This window comes from Bos indicus, chromosome 18, assembly GCF_029378745.1.
Source record: "Bos indicus isolate NIAB-ARS_2022 breed Sahiwal x Tharparkar chromosome 18, NIAB-ARS_B.indTharparkar_mat_pri_1.0, whole genome shotgun sequence".
Classification (NCBI taxonomy): Eukaryota; Metazoa; Chordata; class Mammalia; order Artiodactyla; family Bovidae; genus Bos; species Bos indicus.
The window spans coordinates 36,367,014-36,394,475 of NC_091777.1; the positions used below are offsets into that span (position 1 = coordinate 36,367,014).

A 27,462-nucleotide genomic window follows, 5' to 3' on the forward strand; every position below is an offset into this window, starting at 1 on the left:
GAGTGAAAGTAATAATGTATGAGCATGAAGAAAGGCTTTATAAGACAGAGACTCATGTATTAATTAAAAAAAAAAACATAATGTCATTGCCTGTATGTGATGTTAAGTGACAATCTCTAATCAGGATAAGCAGGTAGTTCAATTTATGAGATAATTTATCTTTTCACTCTCCAGTGTAGAACACAACACACATACGCAGTCACCTTCTGAACAGGCAAGGAAGAGATTAAGTCCTATTTTTACTTTATGATACTGAGTCATGTAGTTCAATGCAAATCACACGGATGCCAAAGTAAGAACAATACCAGGTATTTAAATACCTCTTTTACTTTAAGGAGCACTGAAGAGTTTGTGGCTGCCTGAAATCACATTAGAGCAACTCCAGGAGGGGAGACGTGTGTCAGCAGGTGGGCATTTAAGACTGAGCATATCCCATCCACCCCCCTATTCCCATCATTAGGCCCGGAGGAGCCAGTGTTTACTAGTTCTTTGCATTTAAAAATAGCACCCTGATACCTGGGTCTGATACTTTCTAGGCCATATTGTTGATGAGAAAAAGAAAGTATATGTTTGAAAAATACGCTTTTGATTAATAATGAGGAAGAGGGGAGGATAGAGGTAGAATAGGAATAAAAAAAAGAAAAGAATTGAAGAAAGAGAGGAAAAGACAGGAAATATGCTTAAACCTCCCTGAGCTTGATGAATGCTTTTCATGCATTTTTCTCTTAAACAGATTTAATGTCCACCCTCAGTTGGATGAAACCTTGAACAAAGGTCTTTAGGCTCTCTTTAAATATTTCTATATGGGGGAGGATAGTGGCTGTTCCATTGCTTGAAGGAACTGCAGACAAGAACTTCAACTCAGGACTCCAAAAGCAGACAAGTAGCCCCCAAATGGTTTTTACCTAACAATGCCCACACCCACCTGAGCTTTCACAATGTGAGGGAGTGTTCGTTGCCAAATTTCAGCTTGGTTACACTTCTGCCCAGCAGAGGTCGCTGTGGACACTTGTGGAGACGCAGGGTAGGGCGGCTCTGTCTGGTAACTGTTCTTCCTGTGGTTCCATTGGCCACTGTCTACCCCTCATACGGGAAAGGAGTCTCTGGTGACAGCACCTTTGCTGTCAAAGTGCTGTATAACTGAGATCACTTGGTGGGAGTGGGCAGGTTTGGGAAGGCTATCCTCATCCTGTAAGATATCTACCCACAGTGATATCTCTGTCATGGTCGTGCCTTCACCGTAAGTGTTTGGTATTACTGACAACCCACCTGTCAACTGACCAGCAACTCCGGTCTCATGGCCCTTGCAGATAGATAGAGGCCAAAGTGACGAAAATTGTCTTGCCACACAATCTTGCACCCGCCCCATAAAGGATTCTGCTGATGAGCTCCCCAAGCTCAACTTGTCAGCCCAGGATGGTGGGGAGCAGAGTTCTGGTCCTCAGGGCAGCCCATTACAGCAGGATAAGGTTTCTGAGGGATGGGAAGGGGAGGGTGCTGGTGAGGATATCAGGGTCAGACTCAAAGCACCAGAAGGGCTGACAAGAGCTCCACATACTTGTGAGGCCCCACTTTCTGGGCCACACCACATGCACATGCTCTGAAGCTACCTCCACCTTGAGGGCATGCACTGGGACCCTAGGTCATTACGGCGGCCTGAGAGTTGATGGGATGACTACCCTGCCCCCACCCCCACCATCCAAGGCCAGCAGTAGTTGATTCTTTTCACACACAACCAGCTAGATGCACAAGCTCACCATGACACACACACGAACACTGGAGCACACATTGGCACCTCACCCAGGCATACACATTCACACTCACACTCGGATCCACACCATCACCCTTGCAAACACACTGTGACACATACACACACATTTGAATCCTGGAACCAAGTTGACCCAACACCGGCTGATGGAGTGGGGTTAGGGGGTCCAGTCAGGATGCCCCTACCGACCCCTGGCCCACTCATGCATCCTGAACCCCGGACCCTCCTCGCGAGGCGGAGCCCCTTAATTGTACACGTCCTCGTGGTCACAGGTCTTGAACGCTCCACAGAAGGGACCCTGGCTACCGTCGCACACACGGCATCCTGGGTGCCGGACCAGCGAGAGTGGTGGTGTGCATGGAAAAAGGGTGCGGGGTATAGTGCCTTGCCCGGAGCAGCCGCCTCCTCCCTAGGGATTTTCCATCCCGGCTCGCGCGGGCCCGTGGCAAGGAGCGAGCGCGCTTTGTCTCCCGCCTGCTTTCTCGCACGTTTCCGCAGAAGCTCCCCGCGCCGCGCCCGAAGCCACCCCCACCCCTTTCCTGGCCGCGCCCCTCGCCCAGCCAGTGGCGCAGGCCCGCCAGTGCGGCGACCGCGGCTTTGTCCTCTCGCGCGTGGATTCGGGGGCCGAGCGCGAAAGCCCCGCGCCCCGAGTGGCCGCCGCATGCCTGGGACACAGGTCTTGGCAGTCGGATCTGAGGCGCGCCCCTCGCCGAGCGGAACAGCCCGAGGGTCTGTGGGGACGGGGCGGGTGCGGGGGGCGGGGAAGCGTCTCCCTGGAGCTCTAAGGCGCTTGAGAGAAGACCAGCCCCGTCCCGCCCAGCACGTGCCCATCCAGGTTTGGCTACCCGCTGCGGTTCAGGAGCCTGAAGGCGGGGCGGGGCGCGGAGGGTCGTCTCAACTTAGGGCCCCTGGCCTGAATCCAGTTAGACAGCGACAAGGCGATAAAGCCCGGGAGGGGAGAGATCGGGAGGGGGTTCCTCAATCCCTCTTACTTTTCCCCACCACAAACCCCACCCCCAGGCCACTCCGACCTTAGACACGGGGCCCAGATCGCAGAGGACCCGGAGAATCCGCCAGTGCTTTGCTGTCCCAGCGACTCCTAACAGGGTGGGGAGGCGTCTCTCAGCTTTTTCACATCGCATTCCCCCCTACATCCCCATCCCCCCGCAATAATCTAGGTGGGTCCAACTGGGAGGGGTAAGAGTCCTCTGTCTCCATCTTCATCCTGTTCCCGCCCCCCTCCCCTTTCACAAAAACCCTAGGATTCAGGAGAGGGGTGGGTTCGAGGAAGGGTCTTTCTGACGTCCCCAAACAGCCCTTCCTCAGGAGGGTCTGAGCAGAGGAGGTGGAGCATCGCAGTTTCATCCATCACATCCAGACCCTCTTTGTAACGCCAAGCAGCCGAGGTGTTGTGGGGAAGGGTCTTCCTGCCTCCGAATCTTTCGTCCTGGAACACTCCCTCCCATCCTCAATAATCCAAGCGGCCTCGACTTCAGGCACAGGCTGAGAGAGGCTCCCGTCTCTCAACGCCCTCTCAGGAGAGACGGTGGGGCAGGTCCCCAGTCCTCTCCTCGCCCCTCACGCTCAAGAACCTCCTTCACCATAAGACCAAAACTAACCAAAGCTGCTCCGATCCCAGGCACGGGGCCACAGGGAGACTCACAAGGAGCCGGTCAGCAGCTCTCTGGGACAGATGGTCTTGGGGGCGGCGAGGACTGGTCCCATCAACTCCCAGGTCCCCTCACGCCTCGGTTCATTCCTTCCCCAATAAAACAAAAGCGAATCCAGCAGCACCGACCTCAGAGAGGCGGAAGGGCTATCGCCGCCCTGCAGCGCACCCAGTTCCTCTGGGCTCCTCACGGCTTCAGCTTCCAGGCGATGGCTCTCGCGGCGGCAGCGGCGGCGACGACTGCGACCGCGGCTCTCCGGTCCGGAGCCTCCCTCGGACTCAGCACCTGGAGCTGCGAACAGCTCCGCGCCTCATTCCGCTGTCCCCGCCTCCTCCGTGCCGCCGTAGCCAATGGTGGCCTGGGCTCCGCCCAGGAGGCCGCCCATTGGGGGGCGCCATCCCCACTCCCTTCGGCCCCGCCCGCGGGGTTCCTCTGTCTCTCGTACAAGACCGCATCCCCGAGAGACCACCGGAGTTTTCGCATAGCCTTCTGGAACTTGTAGTCCTTTAAGGACGCAGAGTGGGCTCATGCATCGGACAGGTAACGAGAGATAGACTGCATTTCCCAGGGTGCATTGACGAAACCGAGGCGCTGAGGAGGGCGGGAGGACTGTTTCTATAGCAAAGGCGGCCAGTTGGGAATGGCTGATGGAGAAATGGGGCAGGCCACGGGACCCTCGACGGATTGTGCGTGACTTTGGGCAGCCTCTTGGGAGGCCGTTTGCATTGTTTTTTCGCCTTGGTCCCCACACCAGGACTGTGGGCCTCTCAGTTTTCTTATATGGGAAAAAGGGCGTGGAGTCGTCTCTCCGCCCACACTCCACGGTGTGAGGGGAAACCGAGAGCGAGCCTCCGTGCTTTGCCCAGCAATGGTGAGAGAGGACGGAGACTTTCGGCTTGAGAGTGGAAGGGGCGCATTCTGAACTCCATCCCTTTGTTTTTGGCCCTGTCTTGTCGTAGAGAGGCGCTTTACTTTTGGTCATTTTCCTTGTGCCATCAAGGCCTTCCCATCCTGGCTTCTGGCCTCCTTCACCCCCTTCCTCCCCGTACCGCAACGTCTTTCACGGCGTAGAGAGGGCGCTTCTCCTGCTTTTTTAAAAAAAAGCGTTCACCAGGCTTCCCATTGCCTCTGGAATTAAACCACATTCCTCAGTATCAATCTAAAGGCCCCTCGAGATCTAGACTCCACTTTCTTGCCACACTCTGAACTTCTCTGGAAGCCGGGACGCCTTAAGCACCCGTTCTCTCCCGTGCGTCCCTCCACCTTGCGCTCAGCTAACTCACGCTCTTCAAGCCCCAGCCTAGACGCTGCCTCCTTAGTGAAGCCTTCCCAGATGCCCGGCTACTTATGAGATACCTCACCTTGTGTTTGAGCTGCACTCTCTACTTCCCTCATTCTACTTGTTTGAATACCTGTCTTCCACAGAAAAGATCCACAGAGCAGGAACCATGCCTTTTATTCACACTTAGAGTCCAGTGCCTATAGTGTCTGGCACATAGTAGGTACTCGGTAGATACTTGTAGAGTTGAAACTGAATATAGTGTAATTGAATTTGCCTTCCACCTCCATGATTTTAATCTCTTAAGGTTAGACATTTCCCATTGCTGAAAGTGTTCAACTAGAGAGATGCCACCCTTTTGAAGAAAAGTTTATGTTATTCACAAAATGGATTGAATTTTTGCCTGAGTGCTTAGAGAGCCTTGACGTTTTCAGTCCTGTGACGCAGGGAGTGATAGATTTATGCTTATTATTCCTTAGAAGTCCTGTGAATTCTCCCCTAAATGTCATCAGTTCTTCGTGTTCCTCTATTTCTAGCTGTTGGCCCTTCTTCTTTCTGTGCCTAAACATTCTGCCTCCTACTCCCTTTCTGGGAAAGAGCTCCTGCTCCTGTCAGTAATGAAGTAAAGACAGTCTGAGATCCTTGCCCTTCTTTCAGCCCTCTTCTCAGCATCATAGAGCCCTGGTGTGCTATCCCACCTTGCTAGGTAACATCTTTTCTGATTTTTTTCCCCATTCGAAACCCTGGTATTGGCCAGATGGTCCAATTAATCCCACACGTGCTTCACACGTCACTATGTCCAGGCGTTTTGGATATATTTTAGTTAAAGCATTCTTGGAAAAATGCTTTAATAAAAAGGAATAGTTAATTTTTGGCCAGAGAAGTAACAAGGAGGTTTATCTGAATCTGATTCTGATTCAAACCAAAAGGACAGAGCCCGAGAAAGCAACCCTGAAGTCCTTGTGTTGATGACATGCAGAGAGGGAAGGCTAGAATGGGAGAAGGAGTCAAATAGATTGCAGTTAGAGAAGAACTAACAGGATTTCTATGGGGCATGACAGAGAGGCTTTGATTCTGGTTAAACCACGAGGAAAGGCCTTTGGAGCTAAATGGACAGTTGAGTGTCTTATTACTGAGGATGAGGAAAGTGTAGGAGGCAGGGGGAAATGGGATTTGTGCTGACACAGAGTGCCTAGTTCTGTGGATGCAGTGAGAGCAGAGGTTGTTGGAAAAGCGGGAAGCGGGGAGGACTACACCACAGGGTGGGCATCAGCCCAGCAGAAGCAGAGTATCAGCAGGAGGCTGCCCAAGAAGACCTCCTGGAGCAACAGTTGAAACTCGAGAGGTCAGCTTAGCCTTTCAGGAGTAGTGCTAGTTTTCAGGAAATTGTTATCTGCAGGGTAAAAGTCAGGGTTCCATGATTCTCCCAAAAAGCAGGGACTAAAATAGCATCCACTCACCCAAGCTGAGTCGGGAAATCCAGATTCTAATTCTGACTTTGCCTCTGACTAGGTGTATATGACCCTAGGCTAGACCTGTTTCTTCAGTTGTAAAATGCTGTTTATTGGTGGTAGGGAGCAGCTAATAAGGTGGAGGTGGGGAATTCAAACCCATTTACTAGCTGTGTGACCTTGTAAAACCACCTTCTCAGATCTACAGTTTGCTTATTTGACAGTGTTGAAAGGGAGAAATGAAATGCCTTATGTAAAACACTTCATAAATATTAAGCACTGAATGAATGTTTGTCTCTTTCCACAATCTTCATCTTGAATTAATTAGAAGTTGGTTTGACTATGGATAAATAGACAGGAGGTAATGTTCTGGGTAATCTGAGTTCAAATCCCCATTCCCTCTCTTATGATTATATGATTTTGCTCAGACATGCGCTCCACATATTTGTTTTGTTTTTTGTTTGCTGCACTGTGTATTATTTGCAGCATGCAGGATCTTTAGTTGTGGTCTGCAAACTCTTAGTTGCAGCATGTGGGTTCCAGTTCCCTCACCAGCGATCAAACCCAGGCCCCTTGCATTGGGAGCATAGAGTCCTAGCCACTGGGCCACCAGGGAACTCCCCTGTTTTGTCTTTTTTAAGGATGGAGGGGTGGTTTCAGAGCAGAGAATTGTAGGAAAAATTCTAGATGGTTATAAACTGGAGTTGCAAAGGATTCCAGGGGAACCCTGAGCTAGCCTCTTACCTTGTTAGAGAGACAAAAGGTCTTGGTGAAGTTCCATATGTCTTCTAATTCAATAATGAGGGGATTAACTAGGCTGCTGAATCTCAGACATGGAGCTGGAGTAATTAATTGGGGTGGGCTCCCGAAGAGCCTAGTATATCAGAAATATAACTTTATTTTAACGATAATGAAGATTTTTAAGAAGATGTACATTTTGAAAAGGTCTAGGGCCTGTGTGGGGGCTTCCCTGTTGGCTCAGACAGTAAAGAATCTGCCTGCAATGCAGGAGACCTGGGTTCAATCCCCTGGATTGGAAAGATTCCCTGGAGAAGAGAATGGCTACCCACTCCAGTATTCTTGCCTGGAGAATTCCATGGACAGAGGAGCCTGGTAGGCTACAGTCCATGGGGTCGCAAAGAGTCTGACAGGACTAAGTGACTAATACTTGCACTTTCAGGGCCTGTGTGGAGAATGACCAGGAGAGAATGAGGCTTAGATGTAGGTTGGAAGCTGCTGCGGTTATCAAGCACAGAGTCCATGAAGAAGAAAAAGGGTGTATCTGAGCTGTATTAAGGAAGTAAATATTCAAGGAATTCCCTGGATGTCCAGTGGTTAGGACTCACTGCTTTCACTGCCAGGGACCTGGGTTTGATCCCTGCTCGGGGACCTAAGATTCCACAAGTTGCATAACATGGCCAAAAAAAAAAAGAAAGAAATATTAAGAGGACTTTGTGTGTGATAAGCTGAGGGTGAGGAGGAGAGTGGTGAGTCAAGGATGATGTTCAGGTATCTGTGTTGGATAACTAGGTGAATGGATGGTGGTGCTTTCCTGTGAGGTATGGAATAGTAAAAGAGCAGGCTTAGGCAGGAAGAGGAGGAGATAAGTCTGAGGTGCGTGGGACATCAGGTGAGATGTCCATTGGGTGATTTGGAGCTTATCTTGGGAGAATGCCTTAATATATGGGAGTAATGAATTCAGGCCAAAGAAGAAGTGATCATGGATACTATTACTCTGAACCTAATTCAAACCAAAAAGACAGAGCCTGAGAGCCTGTCATCCTTGAGAGATGTGATCTGGAGAAAGTACCGTAAGTTATCAGGCTCTTAACATATACATCATAACTGAAGCTATGGAAATGAATGTAACTCTTCTGTTGCTGCTGCTGCTGCTGCTAAGTCACTTCAGTCATGTCCGACTCTGTGCGACCCCATAGATGGCAGCCCACCAGGCTCCACCATCCCTGGGATTTTCCAGGCAAAAACATTGGAGTGGGTTGCCCTTTCCTTCTCCAATACATAAAAGTGAAAAGTGAAAGGGAAGTCGCTTAGTCCTGTCCGACTCCTAGCGACCTCATTGACTGCAGCCTACCAGGCTCATCCGTCCATGGGATTTGCCAGGCAAGAGTACTGGAGTGGGTTGCCATTGCCTTCTCCGAACTCTTCTGTAGAGAGGGTGAAAGAGAAAACAAAAATCTCTTGAGATATGCCAACATTTAAGGGACAAGTAGAGGAAGAAGGGCCCAGAAGGAAAGGTTAGAACAGATAAATAGGAGGAAAACCAAAGAATAGTGTGCACAGAAGCCACATGGAGGACTTGAGTTGACATGCTGTAGAACAGTCTAGTAAGCCAAAGTCTGAACAAATGAACACCAAATTTAGCAACAAAGAGGTCACTGGCAATCCTAGAGAGAGCAGGTTCAATGGAGCAGCAGGGTGGAAGTCTGAGTGTGTGGGAGGTAGATGTAGATAACTCTTGTTAGCAGTTTTGAAGGGGAGGAGAGAGAAAACCAGAAAGGAAATAGCGTTGGGAGACAGTTTTAAATTGGGAGAGATTAGGACCTTTAAAAATATTCGTAGGGAAAAGCCTGTATATGAATAGTTGAGGATACAGGAAAGAGAAGGATTAAAGAATGAAGTGAGGTCAGCAAGAGGATGGAGGTGGGGCAGTGAGGTTCAGAGTGAGCCTCAGGCAGGAGAAGAGAAGGAGGAGTTGGAGATGCAGGTAGATCAAAAGTTGGTCGGTAGGTAGTCAGGAGGTGGGTTCAGGAAATGGAGGGAATTCACGCCTGATGGCTATTACTTCTCTTGGGATGGGAGGCAAGAATACCTGCTCAGTGTGAGGAAGTGAGATGGGGTAGGAAGCTTGAAGAAGGAAGAAAATACTCAAGATGGCTGCTGTGGAGAAGAGGAGGGAAAGCTAAGAGCAGCCCACAGAGACTGCGGGCTAGTGGTGAGGGACTGATGAGGCCGGAAGCCATGGATTTGTGGGAGCACTAATCTGTGAGGCATGGGGTTTCTTCAGCATCCCATCAGCCCTGAGATAGGGAGAAAGCTACTGGTGAGGCTGATCCAGGGCTGGGCTTTCAGGACAAGGGAGACAATTCTTCCAGGAAGCTGGAGATGCTGACAAGAGAGGTAGAAGAGGTAGTACACCAAGAAAAAGGAATGAGGGGAAGCCAGAATGGGGTGGAAAGATGGGAGGGGTGGGGTTCTCAGTGGGGAAGAGCAGAGAGGTCAGACATGCTGGTCAGAGGTAGAGGAGCTATGGGCAGAGGCAGGGGCGGGGTGGCTGGAGTGGACAGAGGAGGTCATGGGTTTGAGAAGCACATTTGTTGGATGGGTCATTAGGAAATCTTCCAGGAATATGACTGCTCTGAAGGAGAGAAGAAGTCTTGTAGCCCCATGCCAAACTCTATGTTGTGTGAGAAGGTAACAGATGAGGGCAAGGAGAAGGGATAGGGTGCAGAGCCCTCTGACATAATTATCACAGTAATCAAGATGTTGAAGAGCTAAGAAGGAGCCCTTTTACCCAGAGCATGAGGGGTAAGTAGGAAGAGAAGGAATAAACTCTCTCATATGTTTTCACAGAAGTATCATCTCAACATCATCTACACATGATCAGTTTTATATATACCTAAAAGGCAGAATATCTAAGAATAAATTTAACCAAACCAAACAACAATTCCAGATTTCATGATGAAATCATATCAACCAAGTTCAATGCTAGTGATTCCTGCATTTATATTTTGGTATAGTTTGTAGTTTTAAGTACATGCATATCAACTAGAAAATGTGTTTAAGAATTTTGCAAATTTCATTTCTTAGCAACGATTTGTTTTCTCAGTTTAAAACATAAATTAGAGAACTTGTGTTGATTTTTTTTTTCAAATGTAGAGTTTAGAGCTTAATTCATGCCTTTGAAATGCCATGAATTTGAAATGTAGCCGTTTTCCTTTCTGCATCCTTGAAAAGGATTTTATTAGTCTTTCAGATCATCTTGCCAGCACATACAGACTTCCCACAAGGGTCTCCTGTCAGTAATGATGGGTTGTGAGTGATGCTGTAGAAGTTGTGCATGAGATATTTAAGAGGAGTCAAATAAGCAGCCAACTTTAGGATTTCCCATGTAGCAGCTTGGTTTACAATTAAGGGACTTGGTATAGAATATGAAATGTACATCTAAATGTTAATTTAAAAAATTACCTCCATAATTTCTGAAGAAAAAAAGGACAAAATCAGTTAAATAATTTGAATAATCTCTCTCTCTTTTTTTCTTCTTAAAGAAAAAAACAGTGTTATTTAAAAATACTTTCGTGTGTGGGGAATTCCCTGGCAGTCTCAGGTTAGGAATCAGCTCTTTCACTGTTCGAGGGCCTGGGTTCAAACCTTGATCCAGGAACTAAGATCCTGTGCTGTGAGGCCAAAAAAAAAAAAAAGACTTTTGTATGGTTGATATATCTTTATAATCTTGAAATAGACATGCTATTCCAGCCCTCTGAAGCAGGGGGGCTCAGAAAATATTTTGTGAATCAACTCAGGAATGTTATGATAATCTGCCCATTGTTTAAAATTCTTCCTTTCATCTTAAACTTTCATAAAATATTCTTATAAAAGGATAAAAAAGAAGTGATTCCTTCTTAAACATAAGTCACATCTCTATATAAATGCCTCTAGTGGCCTCTTTGTCTCTGAGTGCAAGCCCTACAAGTCTTGATGATGGCTTAAGGGCCTCATCTATGCTGACTCCTATAGCTTCTCGCCTCATCCCCTAGGTTTCCTCTGCTTCAGCTCTTTGACTTCCATGCTGTTCCTTGATTGCATCAAGCACAGTCTGGCCTCAGGGCCTTTGCACTTGTTGTTCCCACTGCTTGAAAGATCTTCCCTAAATATCCTCATGGACATCACATATAGAATGGCAGCCTTTCCTCTCCTGGAGCTCTCTATCCCTCTTTCCTGCTTTTCTTTCTTTCTTTCTTTCTTTTTTTATCTGATAGCACTTACTACCTACCACCTGACATATATTCATTTACTTATTTGTTTATTATCTGTCTCTTCCCCACTCTCACTCCATTAACCCACCAGAATTAACTCTCCTTTAGGATAGAGACTGTGTCTTATTTTGTTTACTGCTCTACTCACAGCATGTAGCATAGTACCTGATACATAACAGGTACTCAGAAAAACATGGTGAATGAATAACACATCATCCCTAGTATATGACCCTAACATCTATTTTTATTTTTCCCTGGTAGCACAGTTGGTAAAGAATCTGCCTGCAATGCAGGAGACCTGGGTTTGATCCCTGGGTTGGGAAGATTCCCTGGAGAAGGAAATGGCAAACTATTCCAGTGTCCTTGTCTGGAAAATCCCATGGACAGAGGAGCCTGATGGGCTGCAGTCCATAGGGTCACAAAGAGTCGGGCACGACTAAGCTACTAACACTTTCACTTTCACACAGTCCACATGTAGGACACACATATATAATCTTTCATATTCTGGAAATTATAAATTAGATATAATTTTGAGTTCTGCTTGTTTTTTTTTTTCCAACATATAATGAGCATTTTCCCTTGCTAAGATTGAATTCTTTTGTTCAGTTGTTCATTCACTCATTCAACAAATACCAAATGAGGCATTTCTATGATCCAGACAGTGCTGGGGCTACAGCAGTAAATAGGATGCAGGACTTGCCCTTGAGGAATAGGGATTCTTTATAAATACCATCTACAATGATTGCCTAATATGCCATCTAACACCATACTATACTTAATCTCTCTCTTCTGTTTAAGACTGCTTGTTTGTTATTAATAATGATGTAATGAGTACCTCTAAGTATAGAGTAATTCCCCTTTACAAATTATTCTTTAAGGTAGATTCCCAAGTGAACAATTATTGGGATCAAGGATTAAATATGTTTTTGGTTTTTTTGATACCACCTGCCTCATTGATTTCAAAAAGGATTGGTACCCATTTTACCCAGTTGCCAGCATGAGTGTTCCAGCTTTATCACAACCTCTCCAGTACTGAACGTTACTTTTCAGTTTGGGCTAATGTAACACATAAAATGACCTTTGCTTTTATTTTTGCATGTAATTGATGTCTAGGAAGAGCGCACACTTCTGTTTTTCTTTGTCATTGTTTAGTTCTGTGGGTCCCTAGGAGGCTCTTGGAGGGTCACTGTCCTACCTTGTAGATTATGCCCAATGTTTAGAGCACATTGTTGACTTATAGCCTCTTAGAGTGGGAAGGGACTGTAGTTATCATCTAGTTCAATTAAAATTTCTGATAGATGGCTTTCTGTACCAGAGTTTGTATTCTCCTGGCAGTGGGGTATACACAGGAAGGTGTTCTTTGTACATGAAGGTATACACACATAAGGTATTCTCCACCTAACAAAGAAGCCTGTCTTGTTTTTGCCCTGTTCTACAGGTGTTGATGTGGCATGAGGTCCCTGTAGCTCCCGTGTGGCCCCATTTCTGCCCTCTGAAGCAGCAGAGCCCACGCACCAGTTGTTACAGAACCTCCCTACCTTGGCTGCCCGTCTCTGCAAAAATGTGGTCAGACCGGAATGGTCAACCTCAGGTAAGTCTGGCAGGCCCAGAGGCCAAGACCTTGTCGCACTCACAAGTCTGCAGTGGCCATGTCAGCAGCCTCTTTAGCTGGTTCACATGAAGCTCAAGGTCTGCTGAGATTCTAAGACTGTCTTTACGTGACCTGAAGGCAAACCTAGTTCCTGTTATTCCATACTTCTGCAGCTAATCTTTTTAAACCTGACCGAAAACAAGACTTTGCTTTTCTCCTTGTTTTGTTTCAATGTGTAGAGAAGCTGCTGGTCAGCTTCTGCTGTCTAAAATGGGGATAATAAAAATCTCTCTGACAACTTCAAGTGTTGGTGGGATGATGGAATGAGATGCGAGGCTGGATATTTGTCATTCATTTTGGTTGCTCGGCAGCTGAGCCTCCCTCCTGTGCTTGAGGAATTCCACGCCTCATGAGGTAGAGCCATTTTCCTTTTCAACTAAGACCTAGACACTGGGCTTAGGCTCGGGCTTCTCCAGTCAGACAAGCCCTACCCGCAACCTGTGCCACCCCTCACCAGTTTTGAGTTAGAAGCCAGTGACAGCAAAGGAGCAGGGTCTGCTTCACAACCCTTGTGGGGACTTGATGGGTGCAATCTCAGTTTCCAGTGAAAACAGTGTTATGAGCACCATCCAGCATAAGGGTGTCTGTGGTGCAGGTGGCAGGGCCTGTATGCTAGACTCTAGTCATGGTGGTATCTCCTTAGACCACTGCTGAGTTGGGGTTTGGGGCATTGAGTCTCAAGTCTTCTGGAGATTTTGTGAGCTATGCATGGGATAGCTTCCGTGGTAGCTCAGCTGGTAAAGAATCTGCCTGCAATGAAGGAGACCCTGCTTCGAGTCCTGGGTCAGGAAGATTCCCTGGAGAAGGGATAGGCTACCCATTCCAGTATTCTTGGACTTCCTTGGTAGCTCAGATGGTAAAGAATCTGCCTGCAATACAGGAGACCTGGGTTCAATCCCTGGGTTGGGAAGATCCTCTGAAGAGCATGGCAACCCACTCTAGTATTCTTGCCTGGAGAATCCCCATGGAGAGAGGAGCCTGGTGGGCTATAGTCCATGGGGTCACAAAGAGTTGGATATGACTGAGCGACTAAGCACAACACACAGCACATACACGGGATATGAAAAGTGCATTGAAAAATGCCAAGCACCACACACATATAATATATTATTGTTTGGGATTTTGATACTTAAGTAGTGTGTACTCAGAGCAAGTAGGCCTGAGCTCTGTACCTGCTGAGAGTTCAGACAGGTCTAGGCATGCCTGGAAAGCTGGTGAGAGGGTGTGATGGCAGGCACTTGTGGGTTAGAACTGGCTCAACAGTTAAAAACTGACCACTGACCCCAAGGCCGTCGGAATGGAGATGGCAGTTGTCAGAGGGCCTGCTGGGCACACACAGGCGGACCAGCTACTTGCCCTCTTCTACCCTTGGACCATTACCAACAGCCAGGGCCGGAGGCGGGGCTAAGCAGGTCACCTGTGGCTGTGCAGCTGCCCCTGGGCATCCTCACTGGGGCAGAAGAGGAGACCTGTCTGAGTATGGCCCCCACCACAGGAAACACAGGAGGGATTATGAGTAGGTTGGGATTCTACCCTGCGCTGCCTCAGGCTGCCCTTTGTCCAACTGAGCTGTGGCTTGGGGCTCTCCAGCCCTGCCTGGCTGTGCCTCCAGAGTCCTGCCTCACAGGCTGCCATCTGAATCCATCAGCCCTGGATGACCCAGAGTGGGGCTGAGGCTGGCACTGCTGGATCCTGGCCTTTGCCTAGTACCCTGGTGCACCTCCAGGGAGGACAAAGATCACGGTGTGTCCAAATCAGCCAGAGGTCATGGGCTGGGCCTGGACCATAGCGTATCAGAAATGCGTTCACATGGTTCAGAGTGATCCTCATAGATGACTGTATGTTCTATCCCTGCTCTAGCTAGTGATCTTTGTGATGTTAATACTGCAATTGTAGATTTTAATCCTCTTGCCAAATATGATTGTATATAATATTATTTTGATATCAAATAAGATAAAATCCACTATGAAGCCAGCATAGAATGTAAGTTCTCAAACATCATTTATCTAAGTAGAGTTTTTCAGTGTCTAAGTTACTTTGTATCAGGCAGTACCCTGGAACTTTACCTGCTTCTCTTATTAAATCTTTACCACAATTCCACGAACTAAGCATCACTGCAATTCCCGTTTTACAGACAAGGAGACTGAGACCCATCGAGGTTATGGGAGTAGCTGAGAGTCACACAGTCAGTAAGTGGCAGAGCTGAGCTGGTCATTCATCAGCAGAGCCTGGGAATTGTCTTTTCTTCAGCGCATTCCACTGTGGGGCAGCTCTGGCTGTTGAAATATTTTCACTTACCTGGAGCTAAAATCTTCTCCCTACGTCAGTCTTATTCCTGTTTCAGCTTATCCCTGTAGCCCGCTGTGGCAGCTCCTGGTCTCCCAGGGTTCTGGCTCAGTTCTCGATTCCATTCATGGCTGGGGTGCTTCATCCTCTTCCTCTAGGAATAAAGGAACCACTTGGTATCAGCTAAGTCCTTGTGACAATCACTGCAGCAAGATCAAGGCAGGGCAGCTCTCCAGTTCTTTAATTACTGTGACTCCAAAGGTACTGGGATCCAGTCTGTCCCACTCCTGAAAGGATTGTATCAAGAAATACCCAGCCACTGGAGGCAGTAGGGACTTGGTAGAAAATTCTCCTTCACTGAGAAAAATGACAGGAAACCAATCAAAACAATAGAAATAGTATTAATACTAAGCTAAGGATTTTCCTGTTTCAGTCTCCCTGATCGGAATACAGGCTTCCCGAGTCCAGGGATTTTTGCTAGTTTTGTTTACTGCTGCATACCCAGTGCCTAGAATGTGCCTAGAACACAGAGAATATGCAAATATTTGTTGAATGAATTGTAAATCTAGTTGCACAACCAGTGTAACCTCCTCAGGTTACTACATTGTTTTGGAGAATAATGTGATCTCCCCAGCCCTTGGCTTTGAATTATCTCACCAATAGGTTTTCTGCTTTTGTTGTGATTTTGGCTCATAACCATATGCAAAATACACTGGGTAAATAATCCTGCCTCAAAAACATTTTCCTTTGATTTGGTAAACCTAAGTGTAAACTGGAATTTGGTTCAGCTTGGTCAAGAGCAAGGAGGGGTTTCTGGATTTCTAGTCTCCTATCCTATGGAAAAATGTTCTGTTGCTTTTGGTTTTGAATTTTAAGCTTGAATTTAGAATGTAAATCTACTGGGAAACAGCTAAGTGAGAGGAATGCTAATCTTTATATATTTTTCTCTTTCTCTGTACACAAAAGGTACATTTCATTGTTGAAATTGAGAAAATACAGGTAAGCAAAATGATGAAATTAGAGATAAAAATTCCCACCACTCAGAGATGGTTATGGCTATTATTTTTCTGTTTATATCAAATATGAAATTAGCTGACATCTGACATGGTGATTGATTCAGTGAAGGAGTTGCATTTTTATGATGAGAAGATAAACATGGGAGATATGATTTCCAGCCCAGGTTGACCTGTGTTAAGAGGACCCCACAGATCTGAGTCCATCAGGGCACAGAGAACAAAAGTAAATGGATGGATTCACATCCAGTTTACATCCCAGAATCTGACCTTGGAGGGTGACCATGGAAGTGTTGGAGGCTAGACTAGAAAGTAAGTGAGGAAAACAACTCAATTTGACCTGGCCGAGCATCCCAGATTTGACATACAGCAAATTTCATGATGTCTTCCTAGAAATGGGAGTATCTTTTCCAGAGAACTGAAGGTGAGATAATCCTGAAAGAGTTGACCCAAGGATGACTCTCAGCAAGACAGGCTGTGCAAGCAAGGCTCTGGGGACAGTGAACACAGTGACCATGAGGGCTTGCTGTGTAATTGACTGGTTTTCTCTGGACCAGTTCTTTTCCACCCTGATTTTCTAGGGAGGGCCCATGTCACTTCTGGTTTATGACTCACTGCAGGAAAATGTGACGATCTGTGTGACCTGGGCCTCAGGTCCTGTCCTTGGTCGACTTAGCACCTTCAAGCCTCTCTGTATGGGATTCCTAGGAAGCCTGGGGCATGGGCCAGATGGTTTACATTTTTCTTTAAAGTTAATGCAAATTTTGCTTTCTTCTCCATGAGATTTTTCTGAATATTAGAATAGTATTTTGAAAAATCTTTAAGTGAATTCGACGTTCCAGGGTGCTAGGCACACAGGCATTTTGTGTAACTGTGACTTGAATGAATACATGCTGTTTGCTCCCGTCTCTGGGATGCTCTTACTCAGATTGTGGTAAGTCTGAGAAGGCATGATGGGACCACTGGGCTGGGAGGTAAAGAGTTTAATATTCACTGGGTACCACGTACATGCCAGGGAAGGTGCCAGGTGTTTTTCGTACACAGCCTCAGTTTAGTCCTCATAATCCTACCAGGGTCCCTATTTTATGGGCAAGTAATTGGAGAATTGGAGAAATTAGGTAACTTTCTCAAGGTCTAGAATGGGGCAGAACCAAGTATGATATACCATGTGGCCCACTGAGGCCAATCCACCCATTAATTTCCTGAAGACTGCATGGGGAATGCCATCCACTGCGGTGTCCTAGGGGCGTGAAAGAGACTCCCCATGTTCCATCTTCCTGTACTGGAGGCTGAAAGAACCGGGTCACAGAATTTGATGGTGGGCAGGGAAAGGCAGCACCTCTGGGGGTCTGGAGCACATCTTCTCATTCCACATTCCACACCCTGGGATGCTCCGTGCTGAAAAGGGCACTCTTTCTATGTTATTTCAGGACAACAACCATTCAGGATGGTGGTTGGCATTTGTAGTTCATTTAATCCTTTGAAATTTGTTCCTCGTCTGTTATGGCTCAAGTTCAAGTTTCGCTGTCTCCACTCGGCCATAGTTGAGTGTCCCCAGCTGAGGGGCTCCCCACGGCTTTGTGGAACTCTCCAAAAGCACAAATTACAAGGTTCTAGATGACTTACAGATGTCCTGGGGTGGTGGTAAACATGATTATTCAGTGAGGGCGTTGCAGTCCCTGAGGTAGATGTGGCCATTTCACCTTCCAGCAAGAGCCCACAATGTCTTTCTCCTCCTCTTTAAGTTTACCCCACTGCATCCTCAGCTCTCACTTACAAAACCCCCTCCCTAGGGCACAAGCCAGGCAGCGGGTGTGTGTTGGGGAGGGAGGTGGTAGACTGGGGACTTAAGCCTGGAGTTCTGGATTCCTTAAGGCAATTTTAAGTGGTTGCAAAAAGTAAATATGCTGTGAACCCACTATATACTGGCTTAGAGAAGGACCTGGAAGGCTTGATTCTGGGTGTTCACCAGCACTGGTGTCTCTGGGAGGGAGTCCACACATCCTTCAGTTCTTTTTCCTGTCTGCACTTTTACCTTTTATGACATGAACATGCATTGTTTTTCTAATAAGAGAAAAGAGGACTATAAACAACTCCTGTTGGATATTTAGGTAATTCTGATTTTTTATGAGTATAAACAATGCAGAGCAGGAATAGTTGCCAGAAAATGAGTTAAAAATTGTAAAGCACAAAAAAGTAGAACACATCTCTAAATTCTGAAAAACTGACAAATTGCTTAAAGATGTTTAAGAGGGTGATAAAACTGCTGCAGTGGTCAGCAGCAAGTCCCTATTCAAAAAGCAAAGACTGGACACAATAGTCTTCAACCCAGGCATTCTGTCAATAATGGTTCATCAGGTTGACCAAAATTCCACATTTTAGAAACTTGTAAACTTCTCTTTTTAACACCTTAAGTACCAGTCACTGGTGCAGGAGTGGGAAGTAAAGACAGAAATCTCCTCTGATTGTTACCTCTGAGTTTGTGGAGTGGACCTGAGGCCCAGAGACGTAGGCGGGGAAAATTGTGTGCCCATAGCAGTCCCTTGACTGGTGAGTGACCCAGAAGCAGGGTGGGGTACAGCCTGCTACTTCAATGTTGAAAACGTCAACTCCAGTCATTCAGATGGCTTTTCTATATAATGGCTTTTAAGATACAACAATACACTGTTGTTTCTTATGAAAAAGAAAACTGGAGAAGTCTATTTTGTTCCCCAACCCCAGCTGTCCCCAGAGCTGCTGTCACCTAACCAGCACTCTCGGTGGCCTTAAGCCCCATATCCAGCTGTACCCTCTCTGCCTACCCTCTCCTGGAATAATCCAGCTTTCCAGTGTCTCTGTGGGGCTTCAGGTCTGTCCAGCTCTACTGGGACAAAAGAAAATTAGCACCACTACAGAGATGTGGTTTCCACCTCAGCTGGCTCTTTGTCAGTCCTTTTATTTACACTTGGCCAGACACTAATTTCATTCCCCATGGTGGCTGCTTCCTGCTTGTCCAGCTCTCCTCAGAAGGTCCACCCCACTGCTGTCTCTGTCTCCAGTGACTGTAATGTCTGCTGCTCTGGGAGCATGGAGTGTGTCAGGTTCTCAGCTCCTAGCTTTCTGGCTGCCAACAGGATTCATGCGTCATTTCCAAGGGCAGCTTCCTCCTAGGCTCCCCCTCCTACCCTCTCTTGCTGCTTCCAGGACCCAGGTCAATAAATTACCCTTTCTTTCTTTCTCTGATTCCCTAATCCTTCCCTTTCCTTTCCTTCTCTCTACAAGCATAATTCTGTCCCATTCTAGAAAAGCTTAGCTTTACTATCTCTTCTGGGCACCTCCCACACTGTCTTTTGAACAAAGGTCTTGAAAGTAACCCATGTTTTGAGCCTCCATTTCCTTCTTTGATTCCCCACCAAATCGGGACTCTACCCCCATCATTCTAACAAGACTGCCCTTGCTGAGGCCACTAGCGGCACTTTGTCAAGTTATTAATGACATCTTTTCATGTGAACTGATTTACCTCTGTGATATGTGATCAGTTTCTGTAATGCCTCCTTAAACTCTTGTGATTTCATTGGCTTTTTAAAAATATATTTATTTATTTGGCTGTGCCAGTTCATGGTTGAGGTATGTAGGATCTTCGATCTTTGTCATGATACGTGGTATCTTTAGTTGCAGCATGTGGGATCTTGTTCCCTGACCAGGGATCAAACCCCAGCCCCCTGCGTTGGGAGTTTGGAGTCTTAGCCACTGGGCCACCGGGGAAGTCCCTCATTGGCTTTTCTTGTCTCCTAATGTTTCCCAGTTGTTTGCTCTGACCTCCTTTCATCAACCTTAACTACTGGTGTGCCTCCAATTTTGTCCTTGGCCCTGCTGCTCAGCCTTCCTGCCTCAGCTTCTTTCCATGAGCTTTTTAGTGAGAACGGGTTTGGCTGTGGCTGGTGGCTGCCCAGCAGAGTACAGTGGAACCAGAAACTATTGGATCTCTTTGATTTCTAAAACAGCCGATTAACTTTAACCCAGAAGATTAAATTTCTAATGATGGAAATTTGGGCATTGGACCCTTGATGACTTTGATGCAGACCAGTCTTGTGTATGATTCTCACATTCACCATTAGGAAGCCATCCCCTACCTGCTCCAGGACCCAGTGAAACAGAGCATGGCTCATGAAGGCTCTGTGCCCATAGGGCTGGCAGCTCCATGTTACATCTCAGAATCTTCCATATTGACACAGGTAACTCTAATTCATTTGCCTGTGTGCCACAACTAAAACCCAACACAGCCAAGTAAAAATAAATGTGTGTGTGGTTTTTTTTTTTTTTTTTTTTTAAACTATCTGATGGAAAAGTATGGAAACTCTTTCTAGAGACTAAGTCAACTACAGCTGTGATTGGCTTCTCCAGTTTGTGGCTCCTTGTCTAATCTAGTGAAATGTAAAGTCAACGTGATAATCATCAGTGAAAGTCAGGCAATTTTGACTAACTGAACTATACTCCAGTGCAAACAATAATAAGGCATGGTAAGAAACAGCATAAAAGCTGGTTCTGAAATATTTCTGAACAAATTTGCTTTTAAAATTGTAAGACTGTTTTCTCAACAAATATTATTTAGAATAGAAGAGTTAATTTCATATTCCATTCAGTATGAGTAGAAAGCCCTGAAATTGGATCTGGATCAGAATGGAAAATTTGAAGAGTTCTGGGATTTCTTGAGCCTGAGCAGCCAAATACTTGGTAGGAGAAGTCCTTTTTCATATGTGTGTTAATATTCTTGCTGTCTTAAAAATAAATATTTGCCCTCAAAAAGACATTTCTAAAAATAAATTCAGTTTCAATTTTGTTCTCCCTTTTTAAAAAAAGTGGTTTGAGCTAACATAATTTTTTGCTATTCCTATCCACTAAAATGATCAAAAACACTGGATTTCCAAAATTCAGCTGGTGGTAGAGTTTGCTAGGAAAAAATAATAGATTTTAAAGAAAGCAACAGGGAACACCCAAAATTGCGTTTATTCGGAGCATAACTATACATTTTTACAGCCATTCATTAACTGTTTCATGCAGAGCCTGGAGGTCCACTCTGAACTTATGGCAAACTGAGAGCTACAGAGCAGCTGCTTCCACGCCCGGAGACGAGCAAGAGGTGGTTAGAAAGAGAGCAAGGAGGAAATTACACTTGTGAGGTGTTTGTTTTATGACACTTGTTTAACACACATCCTTACTTAATTCTCATGACTGGGCCCCTTGGCAGACAGGGAAACCGAGGCACAGAGCAGGACAGTCACTCAGCAAGGCCACAGAGCAGAGAAGCCACGGGAGCCGTCCAGCTTAAACACTCTGTCCCTCTGAAGGCCAGCAGTGAGCCCTGTGGCCTGCGGGAGGAAGCCGAGCGCTCTCTGGGGCACATGCACCTCTGGTCTTCTTCTCCTTTCTCTGTTCTCCTTTTGGTTGTCCTTTGTCAGGGTCACATGGAGAGAAGTGGCCACTTTCAGAGGACTGGCCCCAAAGTGCTCTGTGCCAGCAAAAGGCTGTCTGAGAGCCACAGAGGTTTAGAGAAGTTCAGTTTCTCTGATGGGGGAGGATCAACAGCCCAGAGAGCCTTTACTGGGGAATCAGGCCGGTTAGACTGAGCTGCGCTCAGCAGGTGAGGCTCCCTGTGCAGCCTGACACAGGGCAGGGAGTGTCGTAAAGACCAGGAACCTGAAGCCAGGAAAGAAGTGATCTGCCCAGGATCCTGCAGCAAATCGTGGCAGAACTAGGCTCAGCACTGGGCTTCTCCCTGCCTTGGTTTGGGTCAGCACATGCCACATGGCTGCTGATGGTTAGAGATGGCACTCGTAGGTGGATGCTGGCATCTCAGCGTCATTCTCATTTCTTAGAAGCCTTGGAGCCACATTCTTCTTAGGAGTTGATTATACGTTTCCAAATTAACTCCTTGACGCTTGTTTGAGATCCTGGCATCTTGAACTGTAATATGTGTTTCCTGCCTCATCCCAGCTCTACTCTAGATTTTGGATGATAAACAGATGGGAGCAGTTAATATGAAATTCCTTAGGGCAGGATTTACTAACTGTATCTGTGTGGCCTGAAGGAGCTAAGAGAACTCTGACGTTCTAGACCTGTGGTGTCGTGCCCTAGGGATTATCTAGCCGGGTCTGCAAGGTGAGCATGCAACCCTCTCCAGAGCACCCAGCAGAGCACCCCAGGGTGGAGTTCTCTTGGCCACTGTGGCTCTTCCTCTTCTGGCCTTTCCAGTCTCTGGTGTGCTTTGCCCAGCAGTGTCTCTGAGATGCTGCAGACAAGAACATAGGGAGTCCAGATGACAAAGGTGCCCAGTTTGAGAGCTGTCTCCAGCCAATTGCTGAGTTCCCTCAGTCTCTCTGATTCCTGGCCTCAAGCCCAGCTTAGCCGCTCTTAGCATCTCAGCTTGGCTCCTGGGATCTCCAGGAGGCTTCCACCGTCAGTCATGACGGCCCCCTCAAGCATATCTCTCAAATCTTGAATGAACCTGCCTCGAGCTCCTGTTCCCATCTAATTCCTGAGGAGCCCCTAGTTTCTTACCCTGAACCCCCGTACTTTGTCATACCCCTCATTCCTTCTAGACTATCCTCCATCAAGTGGGATCAGGGAATGCTTATAAGGCACGACCAGCCAACTCGATACTTTGGCAGGTGGGTGTGGGTTGAGGCCAGATTGGATCAGATAGGAGACAAAATAGCCAGAGGCGGGAGAGAGCAGCTGGACACAGGGATACTCAGGAGTCAGGCCAAGGAAGTCCAGCTTTGGTATGAGTCCACAGAATGAGTGAAGACTGAACACGAGTCTCACAGCTGAGAAGGCCAAAGCCTGAGGAAGGTGGCTTGGAGACAAGTGGCGAGTGAAAAGCAGAGACAGGAAGCCAGCTGCAGCAACAGAGAGTCTCAGGCTCATGTGCATCTCAGCTTCTTAAATGAAGGGCTTCAGAGAGCTTCCAGGTTAGTGAACGTGTTAAGGTGCTGGTGGTGGCTTCCCCAGTGGCTCAGCTGGTAAAGAATCTGCCTGCAATTCAGGAGACACAGGAGATGTGGGTTCGATCCCTGGGTTGGGAAGATCTCCTGCAGGAGGAAATGGCAACCCACTCCAGTATTCTTGCCTGGAAAATCCCATGAACAGAGGAACCTGGTGGGCTCCAGTCCATGGGTCACAAAGTGTTAGACACGACTGAGTGACTAACACTTTCTTCTTTCTTTTCTTAAGGTGCTGGGCAGGTGATGTGCCCACAGAGGACATGGAAGCTCTGTGCCCCTTCCCCATACTTTGCTCCTTGGATCTCTTCTGTTTGACAGTTCCCAACTTGGAACCTTTATAATAAACCAATAATAGTAAGTATAGTGTTTCCCTGAGTTCTGTGAGCAAACTATGGAACATGAAGAGGGGGGTCGTGGAAACTCCCAATTTGTAGCCGAGTCGGAAGTGTGGGTAACCTGGAGACCCACTACTTCTGATGGTTGTCTGAAGAGGGGCAATCTTGTGCGGCTGAGCCTTTTATCTTTGGGGTCTGTTCTAATTCTAGGTCAGAATTGCTGAATGTAAGGAAAAACCCCACACATTTGGTATCAGAAGTATTGTGAGTGGAGGAAACAGTTTTTCCTTTGGTCATGAAAGAAGTAGTCCCAAATGTCCACTCTGTGGTCAACATTTTGAATCAGGCTTTCCTTCAGTGAGGCTGATGCTGTCGAGGATAATCCACAAGGGGTGACGGAGGGTCATAGTTGTTGGCAGGGCTGACAGCAGGATGGGGAATTGCATTCTCAGCCTTGTTTATACTTTAGTTTATATAAATCTATGGTAACCATTGGGCTTCCCTGGTGGCTCAGTGGTAAAGAATTCACCTGCCAATACAGGAAACACAGGTTTGATCCCTGGGTCAGGAAGATCCCCTGGAGAAGGAAATGGCAGCCCACTCCAGTGTTCTTGCCTGGGAAAAGCCATGGACAGGCATGCTGCCATCCATGGAGTCACAAGAGTTGAAAACGACTTACCGACAAAACAACGGCAGTGGGAACCATTGCCACTGTAGTCCCTTGTAGTGCTTGAATGCAATAGAAATTAACTTCCTCATGTAGAGTCGACTATTTGGCCCTCAGAAAGCCAAGCCCTGATGACATGAAGAATTGCTGGCCTGGGTACTAGAAGGGAGAGAGTTAAGAATTTGGCCTTGCAAGGTCACCAACCTCTGGGTGAGTCAGCCAGAATGACAGTCTGTCCAGAGGACCATAGAGATCTCAACGAGGTCAGGATGGTAAAGATTGGAATTTGGGTTCTGTCAATTGCTGGAGAAGTACTTTGCACACAGCATTGTCTTCCTGGCTCCAGAATTATTTCACAGCTTGTTGTAGGTTTTATAATAACCATCTTGTCCAACAGGCCTGACCTGAAGGGTAAGCTCCTTGGGGAATCAGATGGGGCTCAGCATCTCAGCTCTGCCTTATCCAGTTCTGCAGCAGTGTTAGGAGTATTCCCCAAGTAGGTTGCTACACATCCCACAAACAAGGCAGGAATGACAGCCTTCTACATGCTCCACTCGGTTGGGTGGACTCTCCAGGATCCTCATGTCATCACCACTGGTCCCAGTGAAAAACCAGCCCTTTTTCTGCTCCCCATGGAGGCTGCTCCATCCTTGTCTTCCTCTTCCCCAGGGGGAGAGGCTGGACACAGAAGGCACTGCCCTGCCTTTGAGAAACTTGAAACAACTGGGGGAGATATAGCCAAATAGGTAAAGAATAGCTGGATGGCAGAGGAGACATAGTTCTGTAGATAAACCCCACACCCACGCCTGCACCCAACCAGGAGAGCAGAGTGACTGGTCTCCACCAAGGGGCTGAAGGCTGCCACATTCCCTCCTCCTCCTTCTTTTGAATAGCCTTATTGAAGTATAATTGATGTATAGTAAACTCACATGTTTGAAGAATACAATTTGATTAGTTTGACCTAGGTCTCCCCTGTGAAGCCATCACCACCGTCAGGACATTGAGCGTATTCGTCACTCATTTCCTTGTGCCCCTTTGAAGCCCCACCTTCCTGCCCCTTCTGCCCACTCAGCCACCCATCGATCTGCTGTCAGTCACTATAAGTTGGTTTTCTGTTTCTAGAATTGGATGTGTGTGGAATCATACAGTATGTGTATTTTTTTTTATCTGCCTTCTTTTACTCAACATTATTATTTATGTTGTTGCATATATGATTACTTTGTTCCTTTTTGTTGCTGAGTAGTATTCTACCATATGAATATACCACAATTGGTTTATCCATTAATATGTTGACGGACATTTGAGTTGTTTCTAGCTTGGAGCTACTAGAAATACAGCTTCAATGAATGTTCATATATCAATACAAGAATTTGTGTGAGTATATGTTTTTATGATTCTTGGGCATGAAATGGCTGGCTCATGTGTCTAACTTTAAAAAAAACCTGCCGAACTTCTCCCCAGAATAGTTGAATCATTTTACATTTCCACTTACAGTTTCTCCCTATCCCTGTCAACATTCAGAATTGATTGGTCTTTTAAATTTTAGCCATTCTAGGGGATGTGTCATGGTATCTTATTAACTTACCATTATTTCCCAAATAACTAGTGACGTTGAACATTTTTCATGTGTTTATTTGCCATCCATATATTTTCTTTGGTGAAGTGTCCCTTCAAATTCTTTGCCCATTTTTAAAGCTGGGTTGTTTACATTAATATAATAGGTAAAATAATTATAACATAGTTTATATGTTACATATTAGACATTAAAATTAAAATATATCAGGTTTAGAAAATATTTTTAGATTATATATTATATTTAAATATTTACAAACTGTATATCCACCAAAAGGTTTGTATTTCAAATATCTATTCAAATATATTATATTCTTTCTGGGAACTTATTGACAGTTTCTATGGTAAAATGGAATCAGGTAACAACTATATTGAAACATCAAAGAGACTAAAGTTTATACTTGCTTATCCAACCAGTCCGTTCTGAAGGAGATCAGCCCTGGGATTTCTTTGGAAGGAATGATGCTAAAGCTGAAACTCCAGTACTTTGGCCACCTCATGCGAAGAGCTGACTCATTGGAAAAGACTCTGATGCTGGGAGGGATTGGGGGCAAGAGGAGAAGGGGACAACAGAGGATGAGATGGCTGGATGGCATCACTAACTTGATGGACATGAGTCTGAGTGAACTGCAGGAGTTGGTGATAGACAGGGAGGCCTGGTGTGCTGCGATTCATGGGGTTGCAAAGAGTCGGACACGACTGAGCGACTGAACTGAACTGAACTGAACATTTATATAATTTATATTATAAATATATATATATATACATTCACCAAAATATGCCTTTTGGTTGATACATAGTTTGCAAATATTTTATCCTAGTCTGTGCTTACCTTTTAATTTTTGTAGCAATGTATTTTGAAGCACAAAAGTTTTAAATCTTGATGAAGACTTTTAGAACTTGTGCTTTTTGAGTATCATATAGGAAATCTTTGCCAAATCCAAGGCCATAAAAGATTTCTCCTGTATTTTTTTCTAGTCATTTTATAATGTTAGTTCTTACATTGAAGTCAATGATCCATTGAAATGCTTGTATACAGTGTGAGGTAAGGGTCTAGGTTCAGCCAGTTTCTTCCAAGATTCCTGGTGCTCTGGATGAGTTAGTATTCTGTCCTCTCCCCACCCCCACACTTCCACATTTCCACCTCTTCCCGAAGCCACTGTCCTGTCTCTGATGTCTCCTAAGCTGTTCAGCCTCTGATCTCCTGCTCACACTCAAGCACTTGGTGGGGACACTGTGCCCCTTCCCCCTGCTCTGGATGTCCTGGAGCATGCCCATCTGGCATTGATCACAGAGGCAAAGACCAGGACAGCATCCATTTGAGGCCATTCCAGCCTTGATGGACAGTAGTGTTGGTGACAATGTGCCTTCCCAGATATTTATCTCTTACAGTGACCGCCAGAGGGTCCGGAACTCCCTGCTGGGAGAGAGAAGCAAATTTTAGAATTCTTAAAAACAACTGGAATCTCGACTAGCTTGACATCCTAGTTGACACAGAAACCCATGTGCTTAGAAGGTAGGCAAGCCTTCCTGAGTGGGAGCAAGTATTGTTATCTTCATATCAGAAGTGAGCAAACTGAGGTTTCATAAGATTCAGTGACCTGCCCAAGATTACCCAACTAGCTCATCACAATGCAACTTAACTCCTGGGTCCAGAAAAGAAATACACTCAGACTTCTACTCCCAGGCCAGCAATTCCCACTCTTTAAATGCTGCAAGTTGTGTGTGGAATTTTCCTGCCAGCAAGACAAACTACAGCCCCACATTTGTTGATGGTTTCAAAGAAAAGCAAC

At 46.3% G+C, this 27,462-nt stretch overlaps 1 protein-coding gene across 1 annotated transcript in view; it reads left to right on the plus strand.

The window, feature by feature from the left end:
* Positions 1-4,105: 4,105 nt before the first annotated feature.
* ZFP90 (ZFP90 zinc finger protein) overlaps positions 4,106-27,462 on the plus strand; it is a 97,754-nt gene continuing 74,397 nt past the window's right edge. The window contains exons 1-2 of the mRNA XM_070771958.1: positions 4,106-4,309; positions 12,601-12,753. The gene's annotated coding sequence lies outside the window, so the exon portion shown is untranslated. The remainder of the gene's footprint in view (positions 4,310-12,600; positions 12,754-27,462) is intronic.